Source organism: Lathamus discolor, chromosome 3, assembly GCF_037157495.1.
Source record: "Lathamus discolor isolate bLatDis1 chromosome 3, bLatDis1.hap1, whole genome shotgun sequence".
NCBI classification, from domain to species: domain Eukaryota; kingdom Metazoa; phylum Chordata; class Aves; order Psittaciformes; family Psittacidae; genus Lathamus; species Lathamus discolor.
The window spans coordinates 101,948,334-101,962,231 of record NC_088886.1 but is presented as its reverse complement, the minus strand read 5'-3'; positions in this window follow the sequence as shown (position 1 = coordinate 101,962,231).

The following is a 13,898-nucleotide window of genomic DNA, read 5'->3' as shown; positions in this document are numbered from 1 at the left end:
TAGCAGAAGTGCTGTGGTGCTGCTAACTAGACTTCAGTCTATTAACCTCTTTGGTTACATGAATCTGAAATGAACTAGAGGCACTCTTGATATCCACATGCATTCAATCACAGAGTTGGAAAATGCTTTTGATATCTACTTGATCTTCTATGAATTTTTAGATGCTCTTAAAAAGTAAGAGCAGCAGCAATGCTAACTCAAAGGAGAACCCCATAATGGCTCAGACTTAATGAGATCTTGTTTTCTTGTGTAATGAAATCATCCCACTGTAATATCAATTGTTTTATTTCCCCAGGAAAACTTGGGAAGGTTGTACTAGAGGTCGTTGTTCCACATTGCCGTGAAACACAGTTATTTACAAGGAATATACTTCTCTGATGAGGTGAATTTTTTCTTGTATATGGCTGGGATGAAGCATGCTTCTGCATGTCTCAGAAAAGGGTGAGTTGTATGTGTGTGTGTGTAGGAGGCTGCCCCAGTCATGTTAAATTCATATTAGGTAGCACTTCAGGTAATGACTGCAAAGTAGAGCTGTAGTTGGTGTAAAAGGTCACAGACATTAATAGCCTGCAGAACAATTCCAGGGTACAGAGTTATTGGAGCTGCCAAAACAGAAAGGAAAAGAATAGCAAAGAATGAGGGAAATAAAATGTTTGAAACAATGGTATCCCTCTGTTGTTATTGCTGTTAGACTTTGTGGGGTTTTTAAAACACTCAGCACCTGGAGAGTTAATTTTGGGCTGTTATCTTCTTTGAAATGACAACAGGAAAGATGCATCTTTTTGCCTCTGCTTTTATTGCATTTTTTGTCATGTTTTTGTGGAAATATGAAATACAATATATATTGATGAAATGCATGCTCTTCTGACTGAGAATGGCTTTTGGAGGCAGTCCAGTCCATTTTTTTTGAAAGGCTCTAGACCAAGACAGAACAGGTGGAGGGTCAGAGAAAGGAAAGGCCTGAAGGGGAAAGGAAGAAAGCAGTGAAAAGGAAGGGAGGATTTTGAAGTTCAGAGAAAAATACAGACTGTTCTTTTAACAGAAAATATTCTGTCGCTTAAAGAAAATCAAATTCCTCTCTTTTTTAAGGCTGGTCTTCTACTAGCTTGTGGCAGAGGCACAGAAGCAAAATGCTTAGCTCTTGAAAGCCTTTACAACAAAGGAATGAAAAGCACCAGTGATATCAAATAACAAGGTTATGCCTGTGCTAGTCTACCTCCCTACCTCTCACCAAGACATACAGCCCCTCTCATTTTCCTCACAATCCCTTGCAAGAAGCCAGGAATTCAAACAAGTGACAGAGAATAGCAAAATGTCACTGTTTCTAGTCATATATAGTTGACATAATTTGAGGTAGCCAATGATAAGAAAGATTTCTCTTGTAATTTTTTTTTCTCTACCCATACACTACAGCTGTAGTGTTTGAGCTGCCTGTGAACCAGCAGAGAGTTTGGTGTGTTGTTAGTAATCTCGGCAGATATGGAAAAGTGAACTACTCTCTAATGAGTCCAGCATTCCAGATTTGGGCAGAGACTGAATGATCTAGTGTATGGATTCTTAATAAATTTTTTTTCCTGGGGACTTGCAATCAGATGCCTATAAAAATAAAAACAAGCAACCCCCTAAGCTAAAGTAGCAAAATAAACAGTGCTAATAATGGCATAAGGAAAATGGAATAATTTGTAATAGCTTAGCCAGTGAGTTTTTAACCTATGCCTTTCACAGAGAGATGTTCCTGCCATAAATATAATCCTAGCTGTATACACCGCTTTATCCAAACTATTGATATTCCAAACAGAATGAAATAACTCTTATTATAACTGAAAATGGAAGGGAGATGAAAATCCAGCCCAGCAAATCCTTTTTCCTTTAAAGCAGAGAAAGAAAGAGTCTGTATTTCTATTGTATGACTGCTTCTGTCAGACAACTCACCCATCCTGCCCTTCCCTTTCCTCTGGTTACTGGTAATCAAAACACCCAGGGAATCTGAGACAGACTTGATCAGAAATTGGATCACATGAAAATGTTGGCACTACAGGCTTTTACAGTAACAAAGGAACACTATTGATGAAAAGCAAAGGAGCTGTCTTTATTTTGCAAAAGTGCCATTGCATGTGTTCACCTTACCCCGTACATCGGTTCCTACACTGCAACGTATTGAGATCAGCACACCATCTTCTACAGATGAGAGGAAAGAAAGAAGAAAGCTAATACTTTTCTGTGACTAAATATTTTTGTCAGGAAAATGCTGGAGTAAACTGCTAGTGCCAGATGATTTGTCTAATTCTGAACAGCTAGATAAAGCTTGGGCTTGAAACAAACAAGATTCGTATGTTATTCCTTTTGACAGCCTTTGGAGAAATGAAAAACACTGAGAGGGAAAGGAGAATGCAGATGGAGATAGGGATATTTTTTCCTATATAGCTCTTGAAAGAGGTTGAAGAATTTGTTATTCTATTTAGGTGATATTAAAGTAGCTGTTTGAGCATTGATGTATCAGAAGACTCTTTCTTCCTTGAATGATGTGGTACCTATGGCAAAACTGATCTCTTGACACTAATACTGTTTGTTTTTGCCAGATGACCCTTCAAGAAATAAAGCAGAAAAAGTGTGCTTGCTCATGCCTGTGCCCGTAACCCTGGTTGTAGTAATGTGTGTGTGTATGGGACATGCAGAGGGGAAGATGGCAATCTCAGGTGAAGATGGTTATCATCTAGGAGCTGAGAAATATTCAAGGATGGTAGTCAACCCTAACATTTAACTTATGCAAATTAGGACAAGGAGAGTTCAAAAAATCTTTGAAAATCTGTCGTCTGCATCAAGCCTCCCCTAAGCTTGATGTGGGGTGCATGGATAAAGATACCGAGGATCAAGCAGTCAATACCATCACTGAAGCAGTGGAGATTTCACCACTGCTGGCAATTTAATCTTGGCTGATTATTTATTCCAAAAGTTATATAAATGTTACTCATAATTCAACTGCCTCTAAAAAAAATTCTAAAAACATCCCATAAAATAAAGAAAAATTAAGCCACTTCTGCAAAACTTTCTTATTACTGCTTCTGTTGTGTAGCTATTTCTTTGCCATAACTGAGAGCTGATTCCAGGGGACAGATACTGTAACAAACAGGCTGAGGCATCCCTGCACAAATGTCAGTGATCCAAGTGCTGCACTTGGTGTTATGTGAAGTGAATGTAGGCATAGCAGAGTAGTGTGCAGCAGATGTTTCTTGGGGATGTGCAGCAGCCTCATGAGTTTAAAATGGTTCTCCTTTAGCTACTGCATAAACTATTTTTAACTTTTTATTTCTTATTCCTCTGTCACCATGTCAGAAATAATCCCATAACAGCCCTGGTGTCACCACTCCAAGGTCCAGACTTAGCAGTCCCAAAATTCTGATGTGCTGTTTGTCTGATCTTAGAGACAGTGGATAAAGAAGCCCTGAGGATGTGTAGGCACCACTCATGAGGAGAAATGGGGATTCAAGGTGCTTTTCCAGAGCAGGATTTTCTCCTTAGCATTTAGACAAGGGCAAGCTGGTGAGATTCAAAGGTACAGTTCAACTGAGCTACAAACTTTCCTGCCAATGTTAGTATGTAAATTGCTCAGTCCAACAAACAACATCAGATTCCTTAAAAAAAATCCTTCAGAAATCTCTGGTGCTTCACCTCACTGTTTGTTTGTTTTTTTTCTTTTTCCCCATATCTGTGGAGGTTTGCAACACCTGATCTGGTTACTGAAAATACATTTCAGCATTTAAGTGCCTTAGGCTGTGCTTGAAATGGCTGGCCTTGGCTCATACTGAAGATTCACTTCGCTTGCATGGAGTGTCCATTCTGCTGTAACTGAGTGTAGCTGCACTTATCCCCTGGAAGGCATCAGTCAGCCTCTGCAAGACGAATGTCATATGCTGCATGCCCACTGCTTTAATGTATCACCATGCATCTATATCTGAAGAGCAACAGAAATATTACCATTGACCTTTTCAAGCTAGAGCCCAACGAAGTTCACAGACAGACCTGTATGTGACAGGAAAGGCTGTTCCTTTTGCATGTGTTATGCATCTTGCCTTTCCTCGTTTTGCAGAAGCTATGAGTATTAACAAAATGCAGAAAAAGCAAAATCTGACTGATTGCATCCACCCATCTTAAGTTCTGCTGCTGCCAGTCCTGTGCCACTCTTTTCTTTCCTGCTTTAGATTGATTGTCATGCAAGTCTTTAGTGACAGTGCTTATGAAATACATAAGGAGGGCCAAGTCTTAATGCTTTTTATATTCAAGTTTCATTGAAGTTTCAGCTTATTTGATTTTGAAATTCATGCTAAAGCCAATCTGATAAGAAACAAAGGTATTCATTTCTTACTGACAGTATTTCATACTAGTTCCAATTATTGCAGGACAGGGTTTGAAACTCAGCTGACATCTTCCTGAAGTGTTGAAACTGTGTGATAGTTCCTCACCTCTGTGAGAGCAATAGAGGGAGAATGACAATATGTTTTTCTTTTCCGTCTGGCATTTGATACAGCATTTTTAGTTTTGGAACCACACAGAGCAACAGACTGAGCCAATAGAAGATGTATTTTGAGATCACCAGCTCTCCGTGAGAGAGGCTTTGAGAAATAGCTTTATTTGGAAATAACTCTGTCCATAACATCCTATCTGAGGCATTAGGGGGTTTGCATAATATGAAGGACATTTGCATTTGTAGGGTTTGCATAATATGAAGGACATTTTGGTTCATATGACAAACTGCCTCCTTTTGCATCTACCGTGCCCTGGTTATTTTCAGGAGCTGCAATAGCCAAAGGGCTCTGAGAACACCTTGTGGGACTGACCAGTCAATGGCTCTCCTATTCCTGCTTTTTAATTCATACACAAACCTGTATGGTTTCTCTCATTTTTTACCCTGACAGAGCCAGGATCCAATGCACTGGTGCTTCAGTGCATCTTCCTCTGCCATGCAGAAGGCAGGGTTGGCAAATGTGAAATACCCTTTTGAGACTGTCTTTCTGTTCAGGCACTCTCTGAGATGGGTGACCTCAGGGAGACTCTGGATACAGTAAAAGGCAGAAAAATCTTTCAGCTGGTGCCATTTAATAATGAAAACATATTTCTGCTCCTTGTTTGTAGCCACATGGTTGGGCTGCCTTTTTCACTTGGGGGGGGGGGGGGGAAGTCTTCTAGAGAGGCAGAATTAACAGTTTTTGAAAGAAGAGTCTTGCCACATCAGCTGTTATAAACTGACAGCACTACAGAGCTACTTACAGATCTGCAGCTCCAGATGAGAATCCTCAATAAAAGCTAATGAAGCAAAATTATTACCTGAATTTAAGTTACCTGATGTAATTGCCTTGTTTCTCTGGGAAGTCTGGCTTTTTTAATTCTTCTGTTCTTCAGAAGTTCATCTAAGCAATGCTTCAATAGCTGAATTATTTTTCTAGAGCAATGCAAATGTGGATGGAAGGGACGGCCCTTGGTGATCACATTAATACTAGATTGGAAGTAACTCAAAGTCAGACTGAGGGTGGAAAAACATTTATTTCGAATGCTTTTGTGTTCAGTATCATTTACAGACCCTTTTGGGCTCTACCTTTTTCCACATAAAGGTACTCAACTGCTGACACACTCTAGTTACACACCTCATAATCCTCCCTGAGGTCAGTAAACATTTCTGTAGTACATTTTAGGAATAGAAGCAGTGAGAATTTTCACTGATTGCCCTCTTGTTTTCCCTCCTCTGGCAGGGATGAGTATAAGCTCATCTTTCTGTTTTCAGTGCTTTAGTTTGATTACTACACAGTGTCCAGCTGATTTAGCTGCTTAAATATGCCTCATTAAAAATCTGAATCCATCCAGTTCTCAGAATGAGGCATATTGGACTCTCTTTGTTCCTTTCACAGAGGTCAGTTTTTCCTTATGGACAGACCCAAGCAAATTTGAGCCACTGGCAGCAGTACACATCTGTTGGCGTGGACCATGACTGTGTAGGCATCCCTCCTGCTCTGCCGCCAAGATGCTGCATGTCAGCATGTAGATAAGATGCTTCTGCTGAACCTACTCCTCAGTCTGCACTGGGTGAAGTGCCCCCTGTATGTGACACAGTGTATGGGTAAAGGCCATAGGGTTTGCAGGTTGTGCCTTTTGTGTATAGGGTTTTGCCCACAGGTATGGGTACAATGTCAATTCATTCAGAAAGAGGTTTTCGTAACTGGGAAAGTGGTAGAAAGATTATCTTAAATGTCTAGACATTGGGCAATTTACTAATAACGAGATAGATACATTTGATAGTGACCCACAGATTTGTCACACTCAAGGCTTGCTGTATTACAGTTCTGCCAATATATTAGTGAAGAATAGCACACTTTTCTTCCGTTTAAGTATGTGAATATAGAGAGTAAAGGTCTTCTGTCAATCCACTGTTTCCAACTAAAGAAATGGCATGCTATTCAGCAAAGAGCTAGAGCAAACTGCTTATTCCTGCACTGAAACCTAGAGAATTTGTTTCTCAGCAGAGGAATGTATCTTAATAAACTAAACCTTTTGTGTGGCACAGATGAAACGCTAAGAAATAAGGATGCTTTCTAGCTGTGGCTGTTTACACAAGTCAGAGGGTCTTTGTTCAGCATGGCTAATTAAATTGATTCTTGGAAATTTAGAGGCAACATGAAAAGTACTCTGGGAGGAAATGTGATGGCAAAGGATATTAGAGAAAAAAAAATCTTCCCTGATGTGGTTGTCAGGCACTAGAACAGGCTGCCCAAGGAAATGGTTGAGTCACCATCCCTGGAGATGTTTAAAGGACATGGTTTAGGGGTGAACTTGGCAGTGGTAAGTTAACCGTTGAACAAAATGGTCTTAAAGGTTTGAATTATAGAAAGAATATTACAAAAGAATTGTTTTGTCCATTCAAATCAGGGATCTGGACCTGGCTTTGTGCATAGTTCTGCTCATGTTTCAAAGATATGTAACCGTCCTGGTTTTGACTGAGGTAGTGTTAATTTTCTTCCTAGTAGCTGGTGCAGTCCTGTGTTTTGGCTTTAGTTTGAGAACAATGCTGACAACATACCAATGTTTTAGTTGTTGCTAAGTAATGCTTACTGTGATCAAGGACTTTTAGTCTCTCATCTTCTGCCAGTGACAAAGACCTGGGAGGGAGCTGGGAGGGAGCAGAGACAGGACACCTGACCCAAATTAGCCAAAGGGGTATTCCATGCTACACTACTTCATGCCCAGTATATAAAATGGGGGAAGTTACCTGGAAGGCCCAGATCACTGCTCAGGTCAAGCTGGCTATGGGTTGGCATGTGGTGAGATATTCTATTGCGCTTCACATGTTTTCCAGGGGGGAGGATTTATTCCTTCCTCTCTCTATTTTTTCTATTATTATTATTATTATTATTATTATTATTATTATTATTATTAATTATTATATCTACTTTTATTTCAATTATTAAACTGCTTTTACCTTAACCCAGAGTGTTTTACTGTTTTCCTAATTCTCCTCCCCCTCCCACTGAAGTGGGGGTGGGGAGTGAGTGAGTGACTGCCTGGTACTCAATTGCTGGCAGGGCTTAAACCGCAGCAGTATCTATAGATAGAATGAATGTTTAGCTACTTGCAACAAAATAACTATATGAGTAAACAGTTATCTGTGGCTGCCCTAGCACATCCTGCGAGAAAGGGCGGGGCAGACTCCTGGGTGAGCGTGTATAATGCTCTTTGATAAATTCCCCACATTTGTGTGTAGCCAGCAATAAAATCTGGCAGATTTACATTCCTTTGAGCACTCATGAAGTCACTAGGGAATATTTCCAGCTTAAAGTATTTAAAAATTCATAAGCCAGACCCAAAATCATTGTGGAGCTGGTGGAAAATAATAATTAGAAAGTTGTGATACTTTGCTTTCTGATACCATGAACTGCATATAACCACATTTCCTTTTTTTTCCCTGTTTTCCACAGGAGCTGACACCTGCAGTTTGTCATGAGGGTCACGTCTCTCACATTAGCACTCGATTCCAGCAGCGGAGGATTTAAAAAAGTGAGTGCTCATGATGAAACTTGTGAAAAAAGTATCACTATTTTGCCCTCTCCAAAAATTTTGGGAAGAGGTTACCTGCTGTTTTGAAGATAAAAACTCTAAAATCGACCTCCAGTTTTAGTGGTATGGCTTATTCTAGTCAGTAAGACATCTACACTTTTCAACTTTGCCCAAAGCTCCCTTCTGACTACCAGCCAGTGGCAGGAGACATCACTGTAGCATTTGACCTAGACAGGTGCAAGTCTTTCTGTACTAATCTTGTCACTGACTTTTCAGATGAATTTTCCCAGAAGATGTCAGTCCATAACCATCCTGACTGAAAAAATGAGATGAATTTCAGTTGTGCCCCATTTGCACGACATGGGCTGACTTTATGCAACAATAAACGAGACTGGATCAAAGGCAAAAGCTCTGCTGGAAATCTTGTGGGCTGTCACCCTGCCTTTGGTGGCAGGTTAGCGAAAGGCTTTCCTTTAACTGATGTGATAGAGCTTTAGGGCTGATCTAGGAGCCTGCACATTTCAAAGTTATTTTGGTGTTACATTCCAGACCCCACACTGGTTCCTGTGCAACAGCTTCCTGCACTTGCTCACTGATCATTCTTCAAGTACCTATCTCCCTTGGCATGAGCACACCTTTACCAGATTTATTCACTTGGAGAGGGAGTGGGATTGTTCTCTGTCCCTCTGTAGCACTAGTTTTCAAACATGAGGCAGGGTGATCAATAACCTGTTCTGCTGACAGTTTATTCCTGTTTCAGGTATTACTTTCCTCAGTGATTTTATCATCTGCAGGTTTGATGTTATCTACTCAGGCATGACCCTGATGTGGCACACCAGTCTCCATGTGGCCCTGAGCCACAGCATAGATTGGCATGGGAGATAAGGTTAAATAATTCTGAGTTGCATGCAATTGGCCATCCGTAAACTAATCAATCACCCATGATCCACCCCTAAAGGTTAAAAAAAAAAAAATGCTATCTACACCTATCTAGCTGCAATTAAGGAGCTGCAGAACATAAAACAAGCAGTAGGTAAGCAGCCTACATATTGTAGGGCACTGTAAAATAGGCAAAGAGGTGCAGCAGAAGGATCTGCTTTTCCTAAAATCCAGTCGCTCTGTGATTTGTACTCGAGACAAGATCAGGTTTGCTTGCTATATGCTACATTGTGGCATATTACTCATTTGCTGGAGAAACTACAAGGTCAGATTTTGGTGCTTATTCAGAAAGGTTGCGTAAAAAGTGTCTCCCTAGGAAGTACACAGGTTTGTTTTTTTGTTTCATCACAAAAAAGGAATATTGTAAAAATAAAAGCACCTGAAATTAATGAAAATAGGGCCTTAGGGTCATGAGTTTAGTTATTTTCCTTTAGACCAAATATTTAGACCAGATTTAGACCAAACTTAGCAAAAGTTGCTGAAGCCAAACAGCCTAAAACAACCACCTGAACCATGGGCTGTACCTGGCTGAGGAGCTGTATGTTCAGCTGCCTTACCAGCTGCCTTACCAGCTCTGACCAAGGGCACTATCTGTCCCTAGTGCTTGATCTGTCATCTAATGCTGTTTTAAACCATGTAACAGAATATAATGTGCTGTTCAGCAGCCAGCAGACAGACAATGAAAGAAAAAAATTAATGTCATTCCAAGTTAGAACAATCACACATATGTGGCAGATATTTTCTGTATTTCTGTTTCTCTCTTGTTTTTCAGTATCTTTACGCGCATGGAAAAGGATTTCTGTTTCCAAAGAGATCATCTGTTCCTACCACTTATGCTTTATTTAATGTCATGATCTTGGTTGCTGTGGAAATGATTAAGCTGTCATGAACAGGATTCAGATGAGGAATAAGCTCTGGGAGAAGATGATACAAAGATTCCTTCTTTTATGCAAATATGTGCAGTTAAGAATGGCAGACAAACAAAGGAAGAAAATATAGAGGCAAACATCCTTCCCCATCCCAAATTCCTGCTGAGATTGAGCAGACTGTTTTAAATAAGTACATTTTTTCCATGGGGTGTCTAGAACATATCACCCACTCTTGTGGAAGTGGTGAAAGAGGTCAGTGATCATATCCCTTTGGTTTGAAAAATTGCAAATTCCAAGGCAGATGCCAAACTCCTTTCTGTCTTCTGTTTTGAGCAGGTTATGGCAAGTGCAATAGGCTGCCAAGGTAAGTAGGAATAGCACATTTCTTTATGAGTGCGCATGGATATGCAACATACAGAGTATCAGAGAGCCATGTCCTTTGCCCTTAAATAGATGCCCAGGATTTTGTTCAGCACAGCAAGTCACAGAGGGAGGAGCAATGCTCCTAGACATTAGATGAGGGCATGTTAACTCAGGAAAATGAAATGCCTCCCACAGGTTCCTTTGGATTTAGTTAATAAGTGCTTAGAGTAGACGGCAATTCTCCAAAGAGAACTTGAGTTAACCGGCAGCTGATTGCATCTGGAACTGCATGGGTGATATTTCAGTATCTGGTGTATATATACAGGAAATGGGTCATCTTAGTTGTATTTTCATAGTTGTAATTAGAAAGACATCTTGTATGGAAAGAGAAAGTCAACAAATATCTTGATAATTAGTTTAATACTGTGTTGTGGTTTAACCCTAGTAGGCAACTAAACACCGCACAGCCACTTGCTCACACTCCCCCTCCCAGTGGGATGGAGAAGAGAATCCGAAATATAAAAGTAAGAAAATTTGTGGGTTGAGGTAAAGGCAGTTTTATAGGCAAAGCAAAAGCCCGTTTTGCAAAACTTAAAAGTGCAGAAGCATGTAAGCAAAGAAAACCAATGAATTCACTCACTGCTTCCCATCAACAGGAAGATGTTCAGCCATCAACAAGAAAGCAGGGATACATCACACTTAATGGTTACTGGACAAGACAGAATGACATAGTTCTGAATGTCCCCTCCTTCCTTCTTTTTCCCCACCTCTATATGCTGAGCATGACATCATATGTTATAGGATATCCCTTTGGTCAGTTGGGATCAGCTGTCCTGGCTGTGTCACCTCCTAACTCCATGTTACCATGCACCCCCAGGCTCCTCACTGGTGGGGTGGGGTGGGAATCATAGAATCATAGAATTGTTGAGGTTGGAAAGGACCTTAAGACCATGTAGTTCCAACCACCTGCTGTGGTGTCATGGTTTAAGCCCAGCCAGCAACTCAGAACCACACAGCCCCTCACTCACTCTCCCCTCTTCGTCCCCCAACACCTGGAGGGGTGGGGAGGAGAATCAAAAGAATGTAACTCCCACAGGCTGAGATAAGAACAGTCCAGTAACTAAGGTATAACACAAATCACTGCTGCTACCACCAATAATAATAATGATAAGGGAAATAACAAGGGGAGAGAATACAACCGCTCACCACTTGCCAACCGATACCCAGCCCAACCGAGCAGTGATCTAACCCTTCCGGTTAACTGCCCCCAGTTTATACAGTGGGCATGATGTGCTGTGGTGTGGAATACCTCTTTGGCTAGTTTGGGTCAGGTGTCCTGTCTCTGCTTCCTTCCGGATTCCCCTCCTCCCTGGCAGAGCATGAGACTCGGAAAGTCCTTGGTCAGACTAAACATCACTGAGCAGCAACTGAAAACGTCGATGTTACCGGCGTTGTTTGCAGGCTGAAAATCAAAACCACAGCACTGCAGCAGCTACTAAGAAGGAGAAAAATGACTGCTACTGCTGAACCCAGGATGCACGGGCAGGGACATCTCCCACTAGACCATGTCATCCAAAGCTCTATCCAACTAAGCCTTGAACACTGCCAGGAGTGGAGAATTTCCCACTTTGGTCAACTTATTCCAGTGCCTAATCACCCTCACAGTAAAGAACTTCTTCCTTATATCTAACCTGAACTTTCCCTGTTTCAGTTTTAACCCATTACTCCTTTTCCTATTGCTGCAGTCCCTGATGAAGAGTTCCTCTTCAGCATCCTTGTAGGTCCTCTTCAGATACTGGAAAGCTGCTATGAGGTATCCATGCAGCCTTCTCTTCTCCAGGCTGAACAGCCCCAGTATTCTCAGCCTGCCTTCGTACAGGAGGTGCTTCAGCTCCATTGTCATTCTGGTGGCCGTCCTCTGGACTTGCTCCAACAGTTCCATGTCTTTCTTATTTTGGAGACACCAGAACTGCACACAATACTCCAAGTGAGGTCTCACGAGAGCAGAGTAGAGGGGCAGGATCACCTCCTTCAACCTGCTGGTCACGCTCCTTTTGATGCAGCCCAGGATACAGTTGGCTTTCTGGGCTGCGAGCACACACTGAAGCCGGCTCATGTTCATTTTCTCATCGACCAACAAACCCAAGTCCTTCTCTGCAGGGCTGCTCTGAATCTCTTCTCTGCCCAACCTGTAGCTGTGCCTGGGATTGCTCTGACCCAGGTGTAGGAACTTGCACTTGTTGTGGTTGAACTTTGTAAGGCTGGCATCAGCCCACCTCACAAGCGTGTCAAGGTCCCTCTGGATGGCATCCTTTCCCTCCAGCATATCAACCAAACCACACAGCTTGGTGCCGTCAGCAAACTTGCTGAGGGTGCACTTAATCCCATTGTCCATGTCACCAACAAAGATGAGGGTGAGGGACACCACTCTTTACTGGTCTCCAACTGCACATTGAGCCATTGACCACAACTTTTTGTGTGTGGCCATCCAGCCAATTCTTTATCCACCGAGTGGTCCATCCATCAAATTGATGTCTCTCCAATTTAGAGAGAAGGATGTTGTGTGGGACAGTGTCGAACGCTTTGCACAAGTCCAGGTAGATGACATCAACTGCTCTACCCCTGTCCATCAGTTCTGTAGCCCCATCATAGAAGGCCACCAAATTGGTCAGGCAGGATTTCCCCTTAGTGAAGCCATGCTGGCTGTCACCAAGCACCTTGTTGTTTTTCATGTGCCTTAGCATGCTTTCCAGGAGAATCTGCTCCAAGATTTTACCAGGCACAGAGGTGAGACTGACTGGTCTGTAATTTCCCGGGTCTTGCATTTTTCCCTTTTCAAAGATGGGGGTTGTATTTCCCTTTTTCCAGTCATCGGGAACTTCACCTGACTGCCATGACTTTTCAAATATGATGGCCAGTGGCTTAACAACTTCATTTGCCAGCACCTTCAGGACCCGCGGATGGATTTCATCAGGTCCCATGGACTTGTGCACATTCAGATTTTAAGATGATGTCAGACATGATCCTCTCCCACAGTGGGCCCAAGGTCTTCATTCTCACAGTCCCTGCATCTGCCTTCCAAGACTTGGGTGGTGTGGTCAGAGCACTTTCTAGTGAAGACTGAGGCAAAGAAATCATTGAGAACCTCAGACTTTTCTGAACACAAGGTAACCAATTCTCCTGTTAGCTTCCAGAGAGGATCCACATTATCCTTAGTCTGTCTTTTGTTTGCTACATACCTGTAGAAGTCCTTCCTGCTATCTTTCACATCCTTTGACAGACTCAATTCTAACTGGGCCATAGCTTTCCTAACCTGGTCCCTAGCTTCCCAGAGAACATCCCTGTACTCTTCCCAGGCCACCTGTCCTTGCTTCCACGTTTTATAAGCTTCTTTTTCCCCTCTAAGTTTCTTCAGCAGCTCCTTATCCATCCATGGAGGTCTCCTGGCCCTCTTGTCTCATTTCCTTCCCGTCAGGACGTAACACTACTGAACCTGTAGTAGGTGATCCTTGAATATCAACCAACAGTGTTGGGCCCCCCTGCCCTCTAGGGCTGTATCCCATGGAACCTTACTAAGCAGGTTCCTGAAGAGGCCAAATCTGCTCTCTTGAAGTCCAGGGCAGTGGGCTTGCTGCACGCTCTTCTCACTGTCCTGAGAATCTTGACCTCCACCACCTCGTGTTCACT